This window comes from Pleurodeles waltl, chromosome 3_1 (genome assembly GCF_031143425.1).
Source record: "Pleurodeles waltl isolate 20211129_DDA chromosome 3_1, aPleWal1.hap1.20221129, whole genome shotgun sequence".
NCBI lineage: Eukaryota > Metazoa > Chordata > Amphibia > Caudata > Salamandridae > Pleurodeles > Pleurodeles waltl.
In genome coordinates this window covers 683801236-683825621 of record NC_090440.1, presented here as the reverse complement: position 1 = coordinate 683825621, position 24386 = coordinate 683801236, and positions in this window count along the sequence as shown.

The following is a 24386-nucleotide window of genomic DNA, read 5'->3' as shown; positions in this document are numbered from 1 at the left end:
GACCCAGTGGCTGCAGGAGGGACAGTACCTGGGGATTAGGGAGGACTTGAAGTCCATTAACACCACCCTGGTCTCCATTGCAGGGGTGCTGGCAGACATGGCCAACACCATGAGGGAGGCAGTGGCACACCACCGGGCCCCTGACACTAGCAAAACCGATGAACAGTCTTCCACCTCTGCTGCCGCTAGTGGATAGGATGCCTGCCACAGGAACAGGCCACCAGCACCCTACACCCTGCAGAAGGCGAACCACCCGCAAACGGTCCCTGTGATCAAGGCAGAAGCCAGAGAACATTGCCAAGACCCCCACCAGTAAATACAACTCTCCTGAATTTCACCCCTGTGTCCCACTCTGTCACCCTGTCCACCTTGAACTGCCATTGCTTCCCTTCCTATGCCCACTTGGACAATGCACCTGTGATACAAATAGACTGGACTCCATCCTGGACTTTCCTCCATCATCACCCCAGCCCATTGCACATCCCCCTCTAATCATTAGCACTTAAATAAACATAATTTGAATAAATACAAGTATGGAGCCTGTCAAATCATTTAACCATGTATTTGTTTAACAAGCTTTGAACACTGCAATATAACAGTACAGTAATGTATACATAGGAATGATCTGTAGTTGGCTGCAGTCAACACACCAGGAACGATAGTGGGGCACAAATATCTGAAAATAGAGATGCCAAAGGGTCCAGTAAGTGGCCATAGAGGTGGGAAAATCAGCCTGCCAGTGACAATGTCAAATACAAAACTGTTGATGTAAAGTGTAATTACAGTGTCTTACATGTGTGTCATTGGAAGTATTGTCTTATTATAGCACTTCTGATGCCCTCATTCTTATCCTCTGCCTCTTCATCTTCACTGTCCACAGGGTCCACTGCGGCCACACGCCCATCTCCAGCCTCATCCTCCTGCAGAAAATGCACCTGGCGACGTAAGGCAAGGTTGTTTAACATACAATGATCTGGCACACCTTCTTGGGTGAGTAAGACAGGGATCCACCTGTTAGATGTAGGCAACGAAACCTGGCCTTCAGGAGGCCGAATGTCCTTTCTATTATTCTTCTTGTTCGCCCATGTGCCTCATTGTAACGTTACACTGCCCTTGTCCTGGGATTCCTCACAGGGGTCAGTAGCCATGAGGTTGGGGTAACCAGAGTCCCCTGCAAATATCGAGGGACAACTGTTGGACACACACTAACCCTTAGGGCCCACACCATACCCAAACACCAACAACCCCTGGGTGGGAACCAGGGCTCACCTATTAGCCACACTGGGTGCCTCTGGAGTTAAGCCATCACATATCGGTTGCTGCTATTCCTCAGGATAAAGGCATAATGCACAGACCCAAGGTACTTTGCAGTGACATGGGAGATGTACTGGTCCGCAAGGCACACTATCTGCACATTCATGGAGTGAAAGCTCTTTCGATTTCTGAACACCTGTCCATTTCTCCGGGGGAGGGGGACAAATGCAATATATGTACCATCAATAGCCCCAATAATGTTGGGGATATGTCCCATAGAATAGAAAGCAGCTTTCACTGAGGCCAAATCCTCCACCTGGGGCAAAACGATGTAGCTGCACATGTGTTTAATCAGGGCAGACAATACTCTGGTCAGCACTATTGAGAACATTGGCTGAGACATTCCTGCTGCCAAGCCCACTGTCACTTGGGAGGAGCCACTTGCCAGGAAATTGAGCACAGATAGGACTTGCACAAGAGGTGGGATCCTGTGGCTGACAGATAGCAGATATCAGGTCAGGTTCCAATTGGGAACACTGCTCTGTGATTGTGGCACTGTCCAGTCTATAGGTGAGGATAATGTGCCTGTTCTCCATTGTTGCCAAGTCCACCAGGGGTCTGTACATGGTACATGGGGGATGTCTCCATCTCCTAGTCATCCGCAGCGGGTGCAATCTACGGGGCAAATTTGTCAATATTCCATATTTCCAAACACTACACCGCATTGCATGTTGTGACTGAAACACAATATTGTTGTATAGGCACAAATGGTGCCTATGTGTACTGTGACACAGTTAGGTACCATGGCCTGCCTCCCCCCCCCCCGAAATGGCGTCCGCCTGTCCTGTATGGAGGGACATGTGGAAATAAGGTAATTCCGCTGACATTGTGCGCCGTTGCGGGAGGCGGTCGAAAACCGCCGTGCAAATCCTCATTGGATCCTATTGGGCCCTATGGGTTACAGTGGCCAATTTTGATGTACGCCGGTGGTGACAGTACGCACCGCCGCGGACGTGACCTCCATTTTCTATCTGTTCACCCACTTGACCTTCAACATGAGAGGACGTAGTTTGAGAGACTGATGGTACCTCAGTACCGAATGCTGGTGGGCCAGACCAACAGGTGAGTACACTGTGAGCACAATGAATGGGGCATGAATGCATGGGGTGCTGTGTGTGAGGGCCTCGTGTGGAGGGGTGTTGGTGGAAGGGCCCTGGGCTGCGAGCTGCATAAATGGTGGGCGATGTCTGTGCGTAAGGGGATGTGAGGGCTATGGTGGGCCATGAGTGTAACAGGTAGGACAATCTGACTGATAACTTTTTCTATGTGTATTTCTCTGCAGGTCAGCACCCATCAAAAAAAGGGTATATGGCGTGCCATCGCCAAGGACGTGCAGACCCTGGGGGTCTATGGCAGGCAGAGCACCCACTGTCGCAAATGGTGGGAGGACCTGAGACGCTGGACACGGAAGACGGCGGAGGCCCAGCTAGGGATGGCCTCCAAATGAGGAAGGGGTGCCTGTCGAACCCTGACCCCCCTGATGGCCTGCATACTGGCGGTGGCATCACAGCACCACAAGCGGGTTAGTACAGTGCCCCATATACTACTTGCACGTGGTGGGGTGGCATCCAGGTGGGGGATGTGGGCCAGTGGGTGCCCCTAGGTCAGGACGGCCAGTGCAGGGTAGGACCCATGTTGGGCAGGGTCTGATGTCAATCTCCTCCAAAACAAGCTAGTAGGCCTCCACTACTGGGCGGGCGTCTGTGGGTCTCAGGTATACTGCAATTGGCGTTAGGTATCCCTGTCATTGGGCTGGTGACTAGCATTGTGACTGGTAGTGCATTGCATAGTGCGTAGGGCTTTTCCCTGTGTGTGAGTGTGTTGTGTACGCCAACAGTGGTGTTGTTGCCGCCATTGACCAAGGGTATCCTTTGTCTCGTCCCCCCCTTTTTGTTTTGTCACCCTGTCCTTATGTGCATTAGCATCATCTGGCAAAGGAGCAGAGGCCCCTCCACCGTGTCCCCCTCCTCTTCCTCCTCCACCTCCATCCCAGTTGCGTCTACACTCACACCTGCATGCACTACATCCTCATCCACTACCACCATCATGCCTATCATTACACGCCCCTCACTGGCAGTCACCACCCCCACTTCCATGCACACGTCCCCTGTGTCTCTCCCACTGTGTCTGTGCTCCCAAGGTACACAAACGCAAGCACTCAGACACCCAACAGCCATCCACCTCACAACAGCATCCAGCCCATTGACCTGCACCTAAATACAGCAGACATACACCACCAACAACTGCTTCCTCTTCCTCCACTCCTAAACTTTCACCCTCTTCCCACCCCAATGTCCCTAAGAAGCTTTTCCTCTCCACCATTGACCTCTACCCTACCCCTCCTGCCCACCGTCCTTCATGTCAGGCCAGGGTGAAGAAAACCCAGGCAAGCACCTCAGCCACCCAGTCCAGGGGCACAGTAGTGCAGCAGCAGCAGCCCCAGTGGGCAGCCATCCGTGGCTGCAGGGGATGGGCTGTAGCCTCCCACCACCACTGCCAGCACCGCCACCAGCACCACTGCCAGCAGCAGCAGCCCCAGTGGGCAGCCATAGGAGGCTGCAGGGGATGGGCTGTAGCCTCCCCCCACCACTGCCAGCACCACCTCCAGCACCACTGCGAGCAGCAGCAGCCCCAGTGGGCAGCCGCCCGAGGCTCAGGGGATGGGCTGTAGCCTCTCGCCACCACTGCCAGCACCGACACCAGCACCACTGCCAGCAGCAGCGGCCCCAGTGGGCAGTCATCCAAGGCTGCAGGGGTTGGGCTGGAGCCACCCCCCACCACAGCCAGCACCGACACCAGCACCGCCACTGCCACCACTGAGCAGCCGTCACTGCCGGCAAACAGTGTGTAGTCCTGCCTCCCTGGGCTGTTGTGCTCCTGGCCCCTGCAAATCCAGTGGGTCTGACACTTAGGTGAGAGACTGTGACCTTGCACTCCCCAAGATCTGCATCACAGGGCACAAGGCCCTCTCCAGAACCAGTAGAAGAAGCCATCCACTCACCCCATCCTTCCCAGGATGAAGCACACTAGGCACAATGCCCCCTCCAGAACTAGTGGAAGAAGCCATCCACTCACCCCATCCTTCTCAGGATGAAGCACACTGGGCACAATGCCCCCTCCAGAACCAGTGGAGAAGCCATCCAATAGAGAGACTGTGGCTTTGCACTCCCCAGGACCAAGCAGGGTGCAAACCACCCACTAGAGAGACTGTGGCTTTGCACTCCCCAGGACCAAGCAGTGGGCAACCCACCCACTTGGGAGACTGTGGCTTTGCACTCCCTAGGACCAAGCAGTGGACAAACCACCCGCTAGAGAGACTGTGGCTTTGCACTCCCCAGGACCAAGCAGTGGGCAAACCACCCGCTATAGAGACTGTGGCCTTGCACTCCCCAGGACCAAGCAGTGGGCAAATCACCCACTAGAGAGACTGTGGCCTTGCAATCCCCAGGACAATGTAGAGGGCATGTAGCCCCCTCCAGGACCAGTGGTGTTGTGCCATCTTCCAGGTGAGGTGCCCCCCCATTCCCCGTTGCCCTGAGGTGCCTGTGTATATTCGAACTGATGCTCCTGCAGTGTTCTCTTCGTGTTGTTGCAGGAGTGAGGTGGGGCCTTGGCCTATGTGTTGTGGCCCTGTGGTCCATGGACAATGAGGACTGGGCAGTGTCCCTCCATTTGTAAATATAAATATATACATTTGTAATTTAATGCACTTATTCATGTTCTTTAATCATATTACACTGACTTTCTTCCAATCATTTTGTCCTTGCATTATTCCTGAGAGATAAAGGGTGGATATGTAATGTTACTGCATCTGTTTGTGTGTATGGTGTTGGGGGTGGGGGTGTTGCGTGTTGCGTGTGTGTGTCACTCTCTTTTTCCTCCCCCTCCCTTGTGTGCTAGGCGGCAGTACTCACTGCGGTCGTATTTGCCAGCGTTGGTGTTCGTAATGCAGGAAAAGGTAGATGAGCATGGGAAATATGTGTAACTCGGGCTCCATGGTGTCGTGGTTGTTCCCTGTGTCTCCAGAGGTGAGTCCTTTGACTTCTGTGTTCTGTTTCCGCTGTGCGTTTGATGTTGTTGGCACCGCCCCAGAAAAGGTGGCAGATAGGCCTGTTGTAATACTGAGGGCGGTACATTGTCTTCCACCTGGCTGTTGGCAGTTACCGCCGTGGTGCTTGTTGCTACCGCCATGACGGTTGGTGTGTTCAAGTGGCTGCCTGTCTGAGCGGTTTCCGCTGTGGTCATAATTACATTTTTGTTACCGCCGGCCTGTTAGCAGTATTACCATAGCTTTCTCACCGACTGCTAGGGTTGTAATGAAGGCCTATGAGTCTCTCTCATCGTTTTCATAGCAACAGACATTGCCTTAGACAAATTACATGACATATATGACTTACCAACCAGCTAGGCCCTTTCTGGGTACAATCGTGACATCAGCAGTGGAATTGCGCTGTTCCACACGATGAAGGCGTCATGGACTGTACCAGGTAGTGGGCACAGACCTGGGAAATGTAGAGGTCCGTCAAACAAACAACCTGGACTTTGATGGAATAGAAGTTCTTCCTATTCCGATAGACTTGTTCATTGCCATGTGGTGGAACGAAGGCTACATGTGACCCATTAATGGCTCTACCACATGTGGGATGTGTGCCAAACCATAGAAGTCAGCCTTCACTTGGGCAAAATCCTCACGTTGAGGAATTTGGATGTAGCTGTCCAGGTGTTTCAACCCTGCTGAGTATACATCCTTCAATACTATACTGAACATTGGCTGGGACATCCCAGCAGATAGTGCCACTGTATTCTGGAAGGACCATTTGGCCAGGAAGTGGAACACTGCCATGACTTGTGTGATGGGTGGTATGTTATTTGGATGACAATGGCAGGCATCGGATCTGGCTCCAAGTGATGACAGAGATCCACAATTTTTGCCTGTTCAGGTTGTAGATCTTGATGATGTGTCTGTCTTCCATGGCCTGAAGGTCTGCAAGTGGACGTTACACAGGAGGATGTCTGATCATTCCCCTCTCTGGGTACCTATGTAGGTCAAAAAATGACTATAGGCATCATTCAAACTGTCCCTTGCAACATACATATATGCATGTCATCCACAAACTGTGACAAGGCATGTCAGAGGCTAAGGACATGATACACAGTACACATTACCACTGTCAATCACACAGAAGTCATGTTTCCCCTTTGCATTCCCAAAACTGTCTGCATACCATCTACCCGGACAGCAACTAGTTGTGCATGAGACTTCCCACTCGGACTGTGAGTTCATGTCACATAACATCATTTTTACGGGTGGGGTGGTTGTGCCCCAGAACAAGAAGTCATATGTGCATAGCATATGCCCAAAAGGGTGCAAAAGTAAAAGGACCTACATGCCATGAAAAGACCAGAACTTTCTACTAGCATTAACAACATGTTTGTACTTATGACGCATTTTGTTTGGCCATAAACAGCATTGTCTGCCCCTAAAATGGTGGCTGCCTGACCTACTCCACTGGACATTGTGAACCACCCTTGACCACTTTGGAAGTCGTCACGGCAGAAGGCTACCGTGGCGGACACTGCCATCGGCCTATGTTGGTGCCAGTGGCGGTTTTGGGCCAATGGCTGTGTCCGCAAGCAGTGAAGGCCGCGTACATGACAGACATGATCACCATGTTCTGCAACATCCTCACTTGATTCCTGACAGTGCTGCCAGCAAGACCTCCACTACCTGAGCTACTGTATACCGCCTCTGGGAGCAGTCATGCCACATCTAGCAGGTGATAGGGCCCCAGCCTTCTCCTCAGAGGAGTTTTAGAAGCTTAAGGAGGTCCTACCCCTGTATGAACAGCTTTATGGTGCACCAGAGGAGCCGGTAAGTGCCTTATGTACACCATTTTACCATGTACTTTACCATATTTTTACTCCCCACAGGCTAGATTGAGGCCATGATGAATAGTATGTAAAGTCAGTGCCATGGGTGCGCGTTGGTGAGGAATCAATGAGAGACTTAGGGCCTGATTCTAACTTTGGAGGACGGTGTTAAACCGTCCCAAAAGTGGCGGATATACCACCTACTGTATTACGAGTTCCATAGGATATAATGGACTCGTAATACGGTAGGTGGTATATCCGCCACTTTTGGGACGGTTTAACACCGTCCTCCAAAGTTAGAATCAGGCCCTTATTGTGCATGTAACTTGGATCAGTGCAAGATGTTGAGGCATCTGACGTGTGGTTGTTTGTTTTGAGTGGACCATGTTTTTCTTTGTGTGGGATGCACTAAACTAGGTGAGAGGGCTCATCAGCCATGCCCATGCACCACTTGACACATGGATGTCAACAATGTGATAGCATATGTACATCCATGACAGCATGGGCAGGGTGGGCATGTTGTATGTGTGAGGTGTGTGTAAACTGAGCCATGTGTATGTTGCCTCTTAGCTTCAGACCACGTTTGGCAGTGCTAATCTGTAATTTTAGACGCATATGCAGACTCACTCTGCCTTTTCGGTTGCCACATACCCATCACATGGTAAATGGCTGTTGGCTTCATGATGTTCTGTCATGCATGGAATTGATGTACATTAATTATTACGCAGGTTCTGTCTTCTTCGCCTGCAGAGACCAGTGTCTGTCAACTGTATCTCACTCTATGGGTCCAAGGCCCTCATTCTGACCCTGGCGGTCGGTGATAAAGCGGCGGCCAACCCGCCAACAGGCCGGCGGTCCAAAATATGCAATTCTGACCCTGGCGGGAACCGCCAACACAGCCTGCCGCATTAACACTCCGCCCGCCACGGCGGAACAAACAAACAGCGCGGCGGTCCCCGCCAACAGCCAGGCGGCAGACAATGTACCGCCCACCCTATCACGACCCACCAATCCGCCACCTTTTCCGGGGCGGGAGCACCGCCGATAAAAACACGGCGGAAACAGACTACGAACGGGAAAACGCTCACCTCCACATACTCCACGCGAGATTCCGGCAGTATGGAACCCGAGTTGCAGGTCATCCCCGCACTCCTATACCTGCTCCTGTACCAGGAGCACGCCCGGCGGCGCGGAAGACATCGGTGAGTACTGCACCTACGACACAGGGGAGGGAAAAGATTACCGGCACACACCCACCCACCCACACCCACTACAACACACACATCAATGCATTCCCACAGATCACTGTCACAACCCACAAACCCCCCCCTCCGAAATAATGCAAAGACCAAAAGAAGAGATCTTAAACGGGCAGATATATTGAAATATGGACAGCAGTAATCCCAATAAATAAATAAACTATGTACAAAATATATACAGCTACTAAATGTAGTCCAACCACTGTCCGTGGACCACAGGGGTCCTGAGCAAAGGGGCAAGGCCCAGTCCCACGACAAGAACTCCACGGAGAGAACACTGCAGGGGCATCAGAAAGAAAAAAGGACAGGCACCTCAGGGGGAAGGGAAGGGGGGGCACCTCAGCCACTTGAGTACACGACGCCAGATCCACGAGGGGACTCCATGACCACTGGCCCATCCTGGGGAGAGCAAAGCCACAGTCCATACAGTCCATAACAGACTCCACTGCCACTGGAGGAGGCATGTTGGCCAGAGGACATCCTGCAGCCCTGCCCGAGACAGATCCTGCCCTGCCACGTCTGCCAAAGGGCCAGCGGTTCCTGCCTGGAAGGGCCCAGTTCAGCGGTTCTTGCCTTGAAGGGCCCAGTTCAGCGGTTCTTGAGACGGCGGTCCCCAGCGGAGCGGTGCTGGAGACGGCGGGCCCAGTTCAGCGGTCCTTGCCCTGAAGGGCCCAGTTCAGCAGTTCTTGCCTTGAAGGGCCCAGTTCAGCGGTTCTTGCCTTGAAGGGCCCAGTTCAGCGGTTCTTGAGACGGCGGTCCCCAGCGGAGCGGTGCTGGAGACGGCGGGGCCCAGTTCAGCAGTCCTTGCCTTGAAGGGCCCAGTTCAGCGGTTCTTGCCTTGAAGGGCCCAGTTCAGCGGTTCTTGAGACGGCGGTCCCCAGCGGAGCGGTGCTGGAGACGGCGGGGCCCAGTTCAGCGGTCCTTGCCTTGAAGGGCCCAGTTCAGCGGTCCTTGCCTTGAAGGGCCCAGTTCAGCGGTTCTTGCCTTGAAGGTTCCAGTTCAGCGGTTCTTGAGACGGCGGTCCCCAGCGGAGCGGTGCTGGAGACGGCGGGGCCCAGTTCAGCGGTCCTTGCCTTGAAGGGCCCAGTTCAGCGGTCCTTGCCTTGAAGGGCCCAGTTCAGCGGTTCTTGCCTTGAAGGGCCCAGTTCAGCGGTTCTTTAGACGGCGGTCCCCAGCGGAGCGGTGCTGGAGACGGCAGGGCCCAGTTCAGCGGTTCTTGCCTTGAAGGGCCCAGTTCAGCGGTTCTTGCCTTGAAGGGCCCAGTTCAGCGGTTCTTGAGACGGCGGTCCCCAGCGGAGCGGTGCTGGAGACAGCGGGGCCCAGTTCAGCGGTTCTTGCCTTGAAGGGCCCAGTTCAGCGGTTCTTGAGACGGCGGTCCCCAGCGGAGGAGTGCTGGAGACGGCCGGGCCCAGTTCAGCGGTTCTTGCCTTGAAGGGCCCAGTTCAGCGGTTCTTGCCTTGAAGGGCCCAGTTCAGCGGTTCTTGAGACGGCGGTCCCCAGCGGAGCGGTGCTGGAGACGGCGGGGCCCAGTTCAGCGGTCCTTGCCTTGAAGGGCCCAGTTCAGCGGTCCTTGCCTTGAATGGCCCAGTTCAGCGGTTCTTGCCTTGAAGGGCCCAGTTCAGCGGTTCTTGAGACGGCGGTCCCCAGCGGAGCGGTGCTGGAAACGGCGGACATTCTATGGCCAACTGCTCATTGCCTGGTGGTGCCCTCCTGGGCAGCGGGGATGGTGCTCCTTCAATGCCCACCTGGACTGTGGGTGGTGGGGCCCTCCTGGCCAGCTGGGCTGGGTCCTCCCTGGGCAGCGGCTATGGGGGTGGTGGGCTCTCCCGGGGCAGCTGTGCCGGTTCCTCCCGGGGCAGCGGCTATGGGGGTTGCGGGCTCCTCCTGGGCAGCTGTGACGGGTCCTCCATGGGCAGCAGGCCTGCTGCCTGACTTCTCCGCCTTGCTGCCCTTGCCCTCCTTAGTCGGGAGTCTGTGGCCCTTTCCTCCCTTTGGAGCTGTGGCTGTTGACGGTGGCTGGCTAGTGTCCTGGGGGGATATCGAATCCGGGCTCCGGCGGCGGCCCTTCCGCCTTCTGCTCCTCTTCCCAGGGGGTGGGCTGGCTGTCCCCTTGCTGCTGGGCGAAGATCCAGACCTGCGGGCTGGTGGGCTCCAATACCCCTGCACCCTTGTCAAGGGGGCTGCAGGGCTGGTGGTGGCTGAGGTGCTCTTTTTACCCCGACGAGAAGGAGGGGGGGGGCTCAGGGTCAGGAAAGAAGGTAGCAGTAGAGAGATAGATTTTCTTGGGACAATGGATAGTGGTAGGTACAGTGGGTATGGGAGTGGAGGGAGAGGATGTGGTTGTAGGCGAGACAAGTTTGCTGTCTTTGGGTGCAGGTGCAGGAGCGGGAGGCTGTCGTGAGGTGGATGGCTGTTGGGTGGGTGGGTGGCTGCGTTTGTGTGGTGTGGAAGAGGGGGTGACAGACACAGTGGGAGAGGACACAGGGGACGTGTAAATGGCAGTGGGGGTGGTGACTGCACGTGTGCGGACTGTACTGGAGGGTGTGCTGGTGATGGAAACACTGGCTGATGGTGAGGTGAATGAAGGTGTGAGTGTAGACGTCACAGGGAGGGAGGAGGGAGACGAGGAGGTGGGGGTCACAGAGGTGGTAGTGACTGTTGGCATGTCTGCATCGGAATGTTGCTTGTGTGAATGTCTGCGTGATCTGTGGTGCTTATGTTTGGATGAGCTGCTCTTGGGTGTTGAGGTGTGTGCAGGCTGGTCTGATGGTGTGGGTGGGACAGGCAGAGGAACAGGAGACTGGGAGGAGGGAGTTAGTAGAGGGAGGCAGGAGACAGGGACAGTGGCTGCCGTCAGTGCTGAGGCCAGAGCCTGGAACGATCGCTGATGGGCAGCCTGACCCGAATGAATGCCCTCCAGGTACGCATTGCTGCGATGAACCTCCCTCTCCACCCCCTGGATGGCATTCAAAAGGGTAGTCTGCCCAACAATGAGCGTTCGGAGGAGGTCAATGACCTCCTCACTGAGGGCAGCGGGGGTAACAGGGGCAGGGCCTGAGGTGCCTGGGGCGAAGGAGAGGCCCGGCTTCCTGGCAGAGCGGGCACGGGGCGAACGCTGAGGGGCTGCTGGGAGGGCGGAGATGGTGCGCTGGGAGGCGGCTGTACCTGTAATGGCGGGGGCACGGATGGTGCCACCCCCGCAAGGGAGCTCCCTTCCGAGGACGTGTCCGTGTCGCTGCAGGGTCCAGTCGTCCCCGTTGTGGAGCTCCCCTCGCCCTCCGTCTCACTGGTCCACTCAGACTCTGTGGCATGGCCCTCCTGGGCCATGTGAGATGCAGCTCCCTCCTGCCCCGATGCCACTTCTCCTCCGCCTGATGATGCTGATGCACACAAGCACAGAAAGACAAACAAAAAGGGGGGGGGAGAGAGAAATAAAGAGATTTTGAGTACATGGATCATCGGTACAGTTAGCGGACATGACAGACACAGATGCCCCCTGCACTAAGTTGCGCACTTGGGGTCCGCTACGCATTCCGTGGAACATGCCCTACACGCCTAGAGTTGACAACTGCACCCATGGATGACACGGCCCAGGGATGGCTGTACTGACACACTACTGAGGGTGGTGGCTGGGGACACAGGGGCTTACGGGGGTGCCCAGCCTACAGATATCGCCCTGGCCTAGGGGGACCCACAGCCCTCCTCCCCCACCCAGACACCTCCACTGCGCGACAACAGAGTAGATAATGCTTGTACTCACCCCCTTGTGTCTGCTGTGCTGCCCTCACGCGCCCATCCAAATCAGGGTAGGCCACCGCCAGGATCCGGAACATCAGGGGGGTCAGTTGACGGCAGACACCCCGCCTACGTTGGGAGGCCATCCCCAGCAGAGACTCGGCGGTCTTCTTGGTCCCGCGGCGGATGTCCTCCCACCTCTTGCGGCAGTGGGTGCCCCGTCGATGGTGGACCCCCAGGGTCCGGACTTCCTTGGCGATGGCACGCCAAATCCCGATCTTCTCATGGGCGCGGACCTATGTGACACGTACAGGGAGGGAGAAATACCACGTTCAAGTTTGTCTGCATTTTCGTTGCCAGTGGCCCAACGCCCACCATCCCCGCCAGGCCCAACATGCCCCCCATCCCCGCCAGGCCCCCCGCCAGGCCCCCCGCCAGGCCCAACATGCCCCCCATCCCCGCCAGGCCCCCCGCCAGGCCCCCGCCAGGCCCAACATGCCCCCATCCCCGCCAAGCCCCCCGCCATGCCCCCCGCCAGGCCCAACATGCCCCCCATCCCCGCCAGGCCCCCCGCCATGCCCCCGCCAGGCCCAACATGCCCCCCATCCCCGCCAGGCCCCCCGCCATGCCCCCGCCAGGCCCAACATGCCCCCCATCCCCGCCAGGCCCCCCGCCATGCCCCCCGCCAGGCCCAACATGCCCCCCATCCCCGCCAGGCCCCCCACCATGCCCCCAAGCCAGCCAGTGGCCCCAAATCCATATTGAATTAAACTCACTTGTTGGTCTGGAGGACCGTAGAGTAGCGCATACTGGGGGAGGACCCCATCCACAAGTTTCTCCAACTCCTCTCCAGTGAAGGCAGGGGCCCTTTCCCCAGTCGCAGCAGCCATTGTCCCTTCCAGACCGAGGTCACAGCAACACTTGCAGTATAGGTCCTCTCCTGTGAAAGTTCAAGTCGCAAGTGGATAAGTAGATAGAAAATGTCGGTCACACCCGCGGCGGTGCGTACCGAGGCTGTGCGTACCGCCACCGCCGGCGCCCTTCGCCATTGGCTCCTGAAACCCATAGGCTTCAATGTTAACCAATGCGGCTTCGCGCCGCGGTCTTCGACCGCCGCGGTGTGCCACGCCAGCGCATTGACCTCACATCCCATTGTCACACTTCACAGGTCAGGCAGCCGCCATTTCGAGGGTCCACATGGCTCAATTTCAACTGCGTCACACAGGCCTAGGCCTTGCATAGCCACTCAGACACGCCATTCACTGCATAGAGAATCGTTTACTGTGCAAGCTGTGAGTACGTACCTGTGGGTTGCTTGACTGTGTGCTCCATGTTGTCCTTCCTAGGCACCGTCCGCTGGGTTTGGCGAGGAGACGGATGAATCCTCGCGTGTACCGACCGCTGGTGGACCTGTCGACAATGGAAGAACGCCACATTATCCTGACCTACCGGCTTGACCGTGCCACTATACATGAACTGTGTGCCCAGCTGGAGCCCGACCTGATGTCCCCCATCCGCCAACCCACAGGGATTCCCCCTCTGGTGCAGGTCCTGTCAGTACTCCATTTCTTGGCAAGTGGGTCATTTCAGACAACAGTGGGAATTGCTTCTGGGATGTCTCAGCCCATGTTTTCGAAGGTGTTATCCAGAGTGTTGTCTGCCCTGATGAAATACGTGAGGAGCTACATCATTTTCCCTGAGGTGGGCGAATTGGCTACAGTGAAGGGTGATTTATACGCCCTTGGACATATTCCCAACGTCATTGGTGCCATTGATGGGACCCATGTGGCTTTGGTTCCCCCAAGAGACAGGGAGCAGGTGTACAGGAACAGAAAAAGTTACCATTCCATGAACATCCAGGTGGTGTGTTTGGCTGACCAGTACATCTCGCATGTAAATGCCAAGTTCCCTGGGTCAGTGCATGACGCCTACATCCTGAGGAATAGCAGCATCCCTTACGTGATGGAACAGCTAGAGAGACACTGTGTATGGCTATTGGGGGACTCTGGGTACCCCAACCTGTCGTGGCTACTGACCCCAGTAAGGAATCCCCGGACCAGGGCAGAGGAACGGTACAATGAGGCCCATGGGCGTACTAGGAGGGTGATCGAACGCACCTTTGGCCTCCTAAAGGCCAGGTTTAGGTGCCTGCATATGACAGGTGGATCCCTAATGTACTCACCTAAGAAGGTGTGTCACATCATCGTGGCCTGCTGCATGCTTCACAACCTGGCTTTGCGCCGCCAGGTGCCTTTCCTGCAGGAGGATGGTCGAGACGGTGGTGTAGTGGCAGCTGTGGAACCTGTGGAGAGTGACGAGGAGGAAGACGACGGGGCTGAAACAGACAACAGGGACAGAATCATTGAACAGTACTTCCAATAGGACACAGGTAACAATTCAAACATAATTTAGTAAATGTGAACTACTCTCCTGCATCTCTGCTGCCTGTCTATTTGCCCCAGTGTATGATGTCTGAGTTGTGGCTTTTCCCTCCCTATTTCAGATCTGGGGTCCCCACTACGAGTCCTGTGCTTCGTTTCCCCATGGACTACAGCTTTGTGGCAGCTGTTTGTTGACTTCACTATGTACAAGGACATATTTGCACTGTCATGTCAATTACAATATTTTGAAATCACAGCCAGACTCCAGATAGTTTTGTGCAAAATGGGTGTTTATTTCAGTGCTCAAAATGGGATGGGTGGTTTCAAGTGGGTGGGGGCTATGGTGAAGGAATGTCCATGGCAGAGTCCAGAGTAACAGTCACACAGGTGCATTGTCCAGAGGCCTGTGGAGAGATGGAGCATGGGCAGTTCAAGGATGGACAGGGTGACAATGTGGGACAGTGGGATGACATCAGGTGGTATCCTTTGCTGGCGGGGGTCTTGACATCCTACTCTGTCTTCTTGCGAGATCTCAGGGCCCTCTTGCGGGGTGGTTCTTCTCCTGCAGGAGGTGGGGGTCTGGTGGGCTGCTGTTGTGCGGGGGCCTCCTGTCCACTAGCGCCGGCGGAGGTGGTTGGCTGTTCTTGGTCCAGGCTAGTGGCAGGGGCCCTTTGTTGTTGTTGAGTGTCCGTCCTGGTGTTAATGAGGTCCTGCAGCAGCCCTACCATGGTAACCAGGGTGGAGGTGAGGGCTCTGATGTCCTCCCTGTACCCCCGATAGTGTTCCTCCTGCAGTACCTGGATCTCCTGGAACCGGGCCAGTACCGTTGCCATCGTCTCCTGGGAGCGGTTGTATGCTCCCATGATGGTGGTGAGGGCCTCGTGGAGAGTGGGTTCCCTGGGCCCGTCCCCCCCCTGTCGCACAGCTGCCCTCCGAGTTGCCCTGTTTCCCTGGGCCTCTGCCCCCTGGCCGGTGTGCCCACTACCACTGCCCCCAGGTCCCTGTTGTTGTTGGGGTGGTGGGTTATCCTGGGTGCCCTGTAGTGGTAGACACACCGCAGATTGACGCGCCCTGGAGACAGAGGCATGGGCCCGCTGGGTGGGAGCTGTGCTGTTGTTCCCAGAGGGGTTTGGGTCTGTAGTGGCCTGTGCCTGTGTGAGGGGAACCGACTGTCCAGAGGTCCCCGATGGTCCGGGCTGGTCATCAGTGTCCAGGTCGACAGAGCTGCTGTCATCGCTGACGGCCTCTTGGGTGGGGGGTGTGGAGAATTCTGGGCCCTCCGTGGCGGTGTGTTGACGGTCGGGTCCTGCAGGGGTATAGAGGTATGGTTATAGTTTCAATGTGTGGCATATGGGTGTATCTGTGGGTTCCCGTGTCCCCAAGTGCTGGCATTCGTGTGTGGGGGCTTTGGTGAGGGTGGCCTGTGGGGGGGATGTGTATATGCATTGGGCATGCTTTGGTGATGGGTGTCCATGCTTAGTGGACGCATGCAGGCCTAGGTTTTGGGATGTGTGGGTTGTGATGGTGAGACATTGGCAGGGAATAGGTGTGCTGGGGGTGGGTGTGAGGATGGTGGTGGGGGTGCGGGTGGGGGTGAGGGTGGGGTTCGAGGATGGGGGTGAGGGTTGGGGTATGATTTGGCATGCAGGTGGGGGGGAAGCAGTAGTGAAGCTTCAACTTACCAGTATCCATTCCTCCGCCGACTCCTGCGAGGCCGTCAGGATGCAGGATGTTCAAGACTTCCTCCTCCCATGTTGTAAATTGTGGGGGTTGAGGTGGGGGTCCTCCGCCAGTCTTCTGCACGGCGATGTTGTGCCTGGATACCATGGAACGCACCTTCCCCCGTAGGTCGTTCCATCGCTTCCTGATGTCTTCCCGATTTCTGGGGTGCTGTCCCACAGCGTTGACCCTGTCGACAATCCTCTGCCATAGCTCCGTCCTCCGGGCAATGCTGGTGTATTGGACCTGTGTGCCGAATAGCTGGGGCTCTACCCGAACGATTTCCTCCACCATGACCCTGAGTTCTTCGTCTGAGAAGCGGGGGTGTCTTTGGGGTGCCATGGAGTGGTGTGTATGATGTGTGGGGTGGAGTATGTGTAGTTAAGTGTGTTGAGTGTGGTGGTGTGTGTTGTTTTGTGTGTGGATATTGTGTGGGTGATGGTGTAGTGTGCCTCTGTGTGATGGTATTCTGTGATCGCTGCTGTGTCTCTCAGTGCTTCTTTCTGAATTTTTGGTCTTAGGGGTTTGTGGGTGATGTGGGTGTGTGTTTTATATTGTATTGTGTGTGTGGGAGTGGTGTGTGTATGTGTATCAGGTGTGTGGAATTCAAATCGGCCAATGTGGCTGAGTTTTGTTCGTTTGTGTGTATTCTGACCGCGGCGGTGTGTACCGCCAATGGAAAACCGCGTTTGAAAGACCGCCGCGTGGATTCGTGGGTCGTAATGGCATGGGCGTATTTCTGTTGGCGTGACGGTGGAGGTTTGGTCACCTCCACTTTTCCGCCGACCGCTGGTCTGGCGGTCTGTTGTGGCTGTCGGATTTTCGGAGGTTTGGCTGCTGCGGGTCAGAATGACCGTGGCGGGTTACCGCGACCGCGGCGGAATTATGGAGGATTTCTGACCGGCGGTAGGCGCCTTTTACCGCCGAGGTCAGAATGACCACCCAAGTCTAGGATTGATTTGAGTACTTTTGACTATGCAACTGTGACACTGTGTCCACTACCTGTCTTATATGACATCCTGTCTTGTGGACCACTCTGGTCTCTGTGCTAAGATGCAGATTTCTGAGGTTCTATCAGTGAGGAGTATGTAGATGGTATTGGATGGAGAGTCAAAGCTCTGCGATCAATGTGTACTAGGCATCACTGTCAATATATGTCTCTGACCCCTGACAAGCCCCTTACTCCCACAGTTCTGTTGTCATCATTACACACATCAAATTTGTCCTAAGCACGCTTATGGCACACATGTGTGATAAATCCTGTGACGCCATGATATCTGGCCCGGTTGTTGTGTTACATGGCTGATAATGGACAAAGCATGCATTTGTTTGTCAGATGCCATCACTGTAGGATGAAAACATATTTCCATAAGCATGTTCTGTGTCACAGATAGATGATACATTACCCCACTCCCGAGGTAGAATGAGTTTGCATCTGTGAGTTCACATGTCCACACATGGACAGATTAGTAACCTCCTGTACCCACCATGCCAGTCCCTTCATTGTTACCCATATGTGGGGTTGGGTCATGTGCCCTGGTTCTAGGCTGGAGTAAGATTGGTGGATAACCATCCTTAAAGAGTGTGAGTGAACTGAAACCTTTGTGTCTATGGCATCCACCTCTCAGAAGCCACAGGGTTGTCATGTGTTCCACTGAGCTTCTGGGCTCACACTGATTGCTTGAGCATGTCCCACAAGTCAGTTGGCCTACTTGGTCAGTGGAGGGCCTCAGCAGGGTAGTGGGTTGGTCTGCTGATTAGGTACTGTTTGTTGTCATGTCCCTGTACTCAGTGAATGGAATGTGCCACACCTGGCCGGTCTGGTCAATACATGATTTGCTTAGCTTAGTGTACAGACATGTATGTGACTCTGCTATTTTGGAAGGGACACTTATTGACATGATTACCTATCTTGTCTTTTGCATCCATGGAGGTCAATGCTTATCAGAAGAAGGGGATTTTGAGAGCTATTGTCAAGAAGGGACGGACCCTGGGGGTCCACAGCTGGCAGAGTGCCCACTGTCGCAAGAGGTGGAAGGACCTGAGACACTGGGCCCGGAAGATCGCAGAGGCCCACGTGGGGCTGTTCTCCCAATGTGGGTGATGTGCCCGTCGTACTATGACCCCCCAATGGCTTGCCTTATGACAGTGGCCTACCCAGAGCTAGATGCGTGTTTGAGGGAAGCACAGCAGCCACAAGGGGGTGAGTGCACAGCAAATTCCTGCCTGTTCCATTGCAAGGTGAATGAATGGAGTACAGACTGCTCCCCCTGACAATGAGGGCTGAGACATGGGTCACACAGTTGATGGGAGATTGTTTGTGTTGACATGTGATGTATATCAAACTGGGGTATCTTGCCTTGTGAACCTGAAACCTAGTACGGCCCTGTTGCGATTCCCCAAGTCAATTCCTCTGCAGGGTCAACAAATGACTACGTGCAGAGAACAATCATGTGCTATTTGTATTTGGGATGGATGTGACTTATGACCCACTGATCACTTCCCCTGAATGTCACAGACAAAAGGTAGGTGGGTGAGGGATCACTATCCTTTGCTGTGTGTCTGGGTATATGTGCATGTAGACATCTGCCACCCATAAGAAAGTGATCTTCAGTGTATGATTAATGCTAGTGCATCACTGCAATCTGTGATAAGTTAGTGCTCAGCATAGATGTAACATGGCTAAAGGCCTGAAGGCATAGCAAAATACTTTCCCTTGGTAAGTGGGGAATGTCCATTAACAAGAATTATATTCCATTACTATAGCCAACATACCATTGTGGCCACATGTCAGCATGTGTCCTTTACTCTTAGGAATGCATTCCTTTCTGCAACGTCATGTATTTTCTACCCATGTTGATGGGCTAATGTATGTACTCACACATATATAAGTGCATGGAAAAAAGTTTATGTATTGATATAATGACAAAGGTGGTACATTTCGGGTTGTGCCACAGACAGGAGTGTGCCACCTTTGGTTAGCGTCTGATAGATACGTTCTTGTGTTATAATAGGTCATTTAGCATGTAGGACTGCAGTTACACTGAAGAACATGACAGGTAGACCAAGATTATGGAACAACTAAGTGTTTCCCATGCCCTTGATGTGGCATCATGTTGATTAGTGCACTGCACCTGTGTAGGGATTGGGGATTGTGCCCTGACAGTAGGCAAGCATCATGGAGTGACTTGCAGTGATGTTGACATCACATATGTGTTAGGTTCAGGCATTTATTCACAGACAGATGGAAGGCTTGCCATTTCTGAGATATGGGTAGTGATGTGGCTTCACATTGGACAATGGGTTGGGGGCCTTCTATTAGGCATTGCAGGTTCTGTGACTCTCCAACATGCAAGGAACTGATGTCTACTACTGACACACTCAGATGATGTCATTGCGATTGGTATCAGACATTAGTAGTGGCTATCCTATGGCTTGCTGGTTCATTGTTGTGTGTTTTCTCAAGACATCGCTCCCTGACATATTAGACCTGACATATTAGACCTGACATCAATGTTGGTCTTTTTCATGCCACATGTGAAGCCTATCTGGGTGATCTTGCTACTATCTTCTTGACTCAGTTGAGACAGGTGTAACTTATGAGCTGTAAATTGTTGGTATGTGTTCATTGTGACATGGGTATTTCCATGTCACCTACTCCAAAAAATTGCAGATAGGAATCTGAGATAGCTGGTTATCATTGGCATAATCTCTGATTGTTGGTACATCATGTAAGTGCAAGTTAGATGTGTGCATTTGCCTGTGTGTGAAATATGGCACAGTAGTTTACAGTGGGATACCACTGTTGGCTACAAGTTGAATGGGGTCTACGGCATGTGGCACATCTTTGAGGATGGAGCGGTCACCTAGTTGTAGGTATGTTTTTGTGGTTGCTAGACTTCATCCATTCAGTATTAGTTGTCTGAGATCCAGATTTTCTGGTGGGTAACTTTGGTAAGTCCAGATGGCATGCATGCATATGTGATGGCACACAAATGTGCCACTTAGTGGAAGGTTTTGTTGTGGGTTAGTTGACATGATGGTATTGTCTGTAACTCAGAGTGTTGTCTGAAGGGTAGTCATGTACTTATTTTGACCTTATTTCTCTGTGTATTTACAGCATCAGCACATGCAAGCGAAGGAGACAGGCCAAGCCGAATGGGGTAGCATCCGGCCATGGGACCTCGGATTAAGATACAACAGACACAGTGGCCTGGAGGATGAGGGGAGTGCCACGGGGGAGAGTGGTACCAGATCATCATCTTTGGATTCCTCCTCCAGTGGTCTCTCCCTTGTGGTGGCGGACCCATCGGGGCACCCCCTGGCCGTACCATCCTCATCAGCCATCCTCCATTCTACCACCACCATCCCTGTTGCTCCTCACCCAGTTAGCAGTGCCCGCTCACCCAAGAGGATGGGTGTCTCCTTTGCTGCAGGCACCTCTGCCCCAGCCCCTTTTCACCCCTGCTTCCCTCAAATAGGGTGTTATTGACCTCCTGAGGTTGATCTTTGTGGGTCTGTCAGCCATTGTGAATGCCACTCACGGGCTTGCAACACAACTCCAACAGACAAACGCATTCCTGGAGGGCATTCACCATCCATTATGCTCTGGCATCCACACTGATGGCAGCCAGTCACCCCCCACCTTCCGTCTCCCCTCCACCTCCATCTCCTCAGTCCAAATCCCCCTTCCCCAAACTACTCAAAGCACACAAACAGACCTTCAAGCATCTACCTCAAAAGGCAAAGGGAGCGCAGACAACCATAAGCACCACAAGACACAATGATATGCACACAGACAACATTCACCCTCAGACACAGCAACACTCACAACTTCCCCAGACACCACACCCCCCCACCATCACACACACAACATCAAGCACACCTACAGGCACCACATCAATAGTCACTAATACAGCCACCACACCCATCCTACCTGCAGACCACCCCAACAGACCCTCAGACATCTACCCCAAAAACTACAACCACAGACACCACAACTAGAGAGACACCTACATCCAGCACATCTACCATATCTGCAGTCACTACCCAAACAGACAGCCACCCACCCACCATGGAATCTCCTTGCTTCTTCACCTCCCTGAACCCAAGGTACATAAACGCCATGACTCACCCACCCAACAGACCACACACAAGCATTCCTCCCACAAACACGCACCCACAACATCCATACCTACTAGTCATATGACCATTTCCTCAATCTCTAAATCCCATCCCCCTTCTGAAGACCACTCCCGTGTATTCAAGAGGTTTTTCCTGTGTGACCTTGGCCTTTCCCCTGTTCTACCCTGTACCACACCCAAAAGGTCCTCTGTGTTGTCCAAGGCCATCCCTTCTACCTCAAAGGCCTCCCCTGCCCCCAGTGCAAGCACTCATACCCCTACCCCCGCCAAGAAGCCCACCGCTCCCAAGAAGAAGCCCCCTACCTCCGAAGCCAAAGCCAACACTCCCCTCTCCCAAGTCTGACCTGTCCACCACCCCCCGGGTGATCCCTGGTTTGCCAGACTGCCCCCTTGATTCCCTTTCCCGTGGAGGTTACATGGCAGTCATGAGTCAAGTAGGGGCACAAGACTGTGCCATTTAGACAAAATGGATGGACTGGCCTATGGCCTTGGACTTTCAGAGTTTTCACAGTTTATTTTGAAGTACACTTTGTCCTCCACTTCCTTTTCTAGCTGTATGTAGTTCCTTAGTGACTTAGTAGTATACCTGTAGTTGTGTGTATTTGAGTCTACTTGCTGCTCCATGTGGTGTTGTTTGCAGTACGGGAGTTTGTTTTCAGTGCTGGTGTCCCCCAAGAGGAGGTTATGTTTTGTATGTGAGTGTAATTGCAATGTTTGTATTGTGGCATTGTGTAGTGTTTGTTGTGGTATGTATTTTTAATTGTGTTGAGCAATGTCGGTATGTATGGTTTTGGACCTGTCCCCATGAAATGACTTCTGTACTGATGTTATGTGTATCATCTTGAGTTTTGCATGTGCAGACATGGGGTGTGTTTAGTTGTGCTAGCTGTGTTGGCATTTGCATGTGTCCATTTAGGTGTGTGTCCCTTGAAGCTGGTTCCTGTAGGGGTCTGTCCCATGCAGTAGGAGTTGTGGCACTTTGTTGACTTGCCCTTCCCCATTGTTTTGATGTGCATGGCACATGTATTTAGTATTGTGTGTTTCTGTGAGCCATGTAGGGCCATTTTCTGTGGACATATTGATTGAGGGTCCTGATAGGAGTGTCATATGTCACAGTGCAGTCTCCTTCCCTGTGTGTCCCAGTTGGCCCCATCCCAAATATGTAGGTATAGTTGTGAGGTTGTACTTGGTGTATTTATCGCTCTGTGTTCTGTGCATGGCATTGTGCTTCCATTGTGGTGTTATGTGTCTGTTGTCTGTGCCCATTGCAGGGTTGTCTACGTGTGTTGTTGTTTGTGTTCCGTGCCACAGAGGTTGAGATGTGTGTTATATGTGTGACAGTCTGAAGCCAGTGCTGGATGTGAGTTTGTGACTTGTATTTGTATATGTGCTGTAGGTGTGTTGCTGTTGCTGTGTGTGACAATGTTGTGTAGCCTTTAATGTCCCTGTACCTGAGCTGTGTGAGCATGTGTATTTGTGTGGGGTTACCTTGCAGTGTGTGTGTGCTTGCCAAAGTGTGCGTATTGTAAGTGTGTATGTGTCTGTGTTGCTGTTTGTCAGTAAGTGTGTCTTGTATAAAGTGTGTGCCTGCTGCCCGTGGTGTCCGCCCTATGATGTATTTGCAAGCACTTTGTGCGGTCTTTAAAGGTTAATGATACAGGTAGGTGTGTGTACTTATGGTTAGTGTCACCCACGTCAACATTGAATCCATTATCTCTGGATGAGCAAGAGCAGTGGCATGACATTTGCAAAGGGCTCCATGGCAATTCCAGCTTTATGAGGCTACCTGCAAGTGAGTGTCTCCCTTTAAAATGTCCATTTCCACTTGTACATGGTGGTTGAATTTCTACGGTCACATTGGTGCTGTGCAACTTTGTAATGGTTCTGGAGGAAACACTGGCCTGTTTGTGCTTGATTGTGACCACCAGGCCGTCTGTGCTGCCTGGCGGTGGCCACTGGAGGTCTTCTGTGGCTATGGCCAAAGTCACAATCAGCCCCTTAAACATTTTGGGCCTAATTATGAGTCTGGAAGCCGCTAGACTGCCAAACTCTTGGTGGCGGTCTCGACTGCTTCAGTTTTGATGATCTGACTGTCAAATTAAGAGTTTGGCGGTCAGACAGCCAAAAGACCACCATCTCTGCCAGGATTAATGATCAAGATGGGATGACAGCAGTCATGGTTGTAATCAGCCACTTCAGCGCTGAAGTCAGCTCCGCCTTGCTGATTCCAATCTTGTTCTCCACCAGCCTTTTCATGCCGATCTGACCACCATGAAAAAGCTGGCAGAGAACAAGTGCGGGGGGCACCGGGGGCCTGCACTGCCCATGCCAGTGACATGGGTGGCATGGGCAGTTCAGGGGTCCACCTGCAAAGCATCCTTGAAATGCACACTGTCAGCTGTACAGCCAGTGCGCATTTTAAGAGTGCTGGTGCACCATGGGTGCAGTAGCATTGCTGCCGGCTCATAATTGAGCTGGGGACAGTGCAGCCGCACCTTTCCCACTGGGATGACCCCCTGAAACCTTGGTCAGCCCAGTGGAAAAGTTGTTATGGGGCCGGTGGGGAGACCACCAGCACTGTGGCGGTCTCCTCATTGGGAGTTTGGCGGAGGGACGTTTCTGTCTGCCAATCTCCTAGTGACCACCTTTATCTTTCTCATTTTCCCAACAGTAAAACAAAGAATGGCAATCCCACATCAAAAGAGTTATGTCACATCTCACACTAGAAAGAAGCTCTTGAAATATGGTAGGTATCTGTACTGTAAAGAGAGACTAACTGAACCCAGAAGGCATTGGAGATGGGTGCAATATTTATCTTCCCATTGCACAGAGAGAGCTGTTACTCTGGAAAATACTGTTGTTAGGACAACAGAGCATAACCACTCTGTAATGAAAGTAGAAGTATGTGAAAATGTACAACAAATTAAGCTTCTTGAACACCTCCAATGACTCCTGTGGTACAG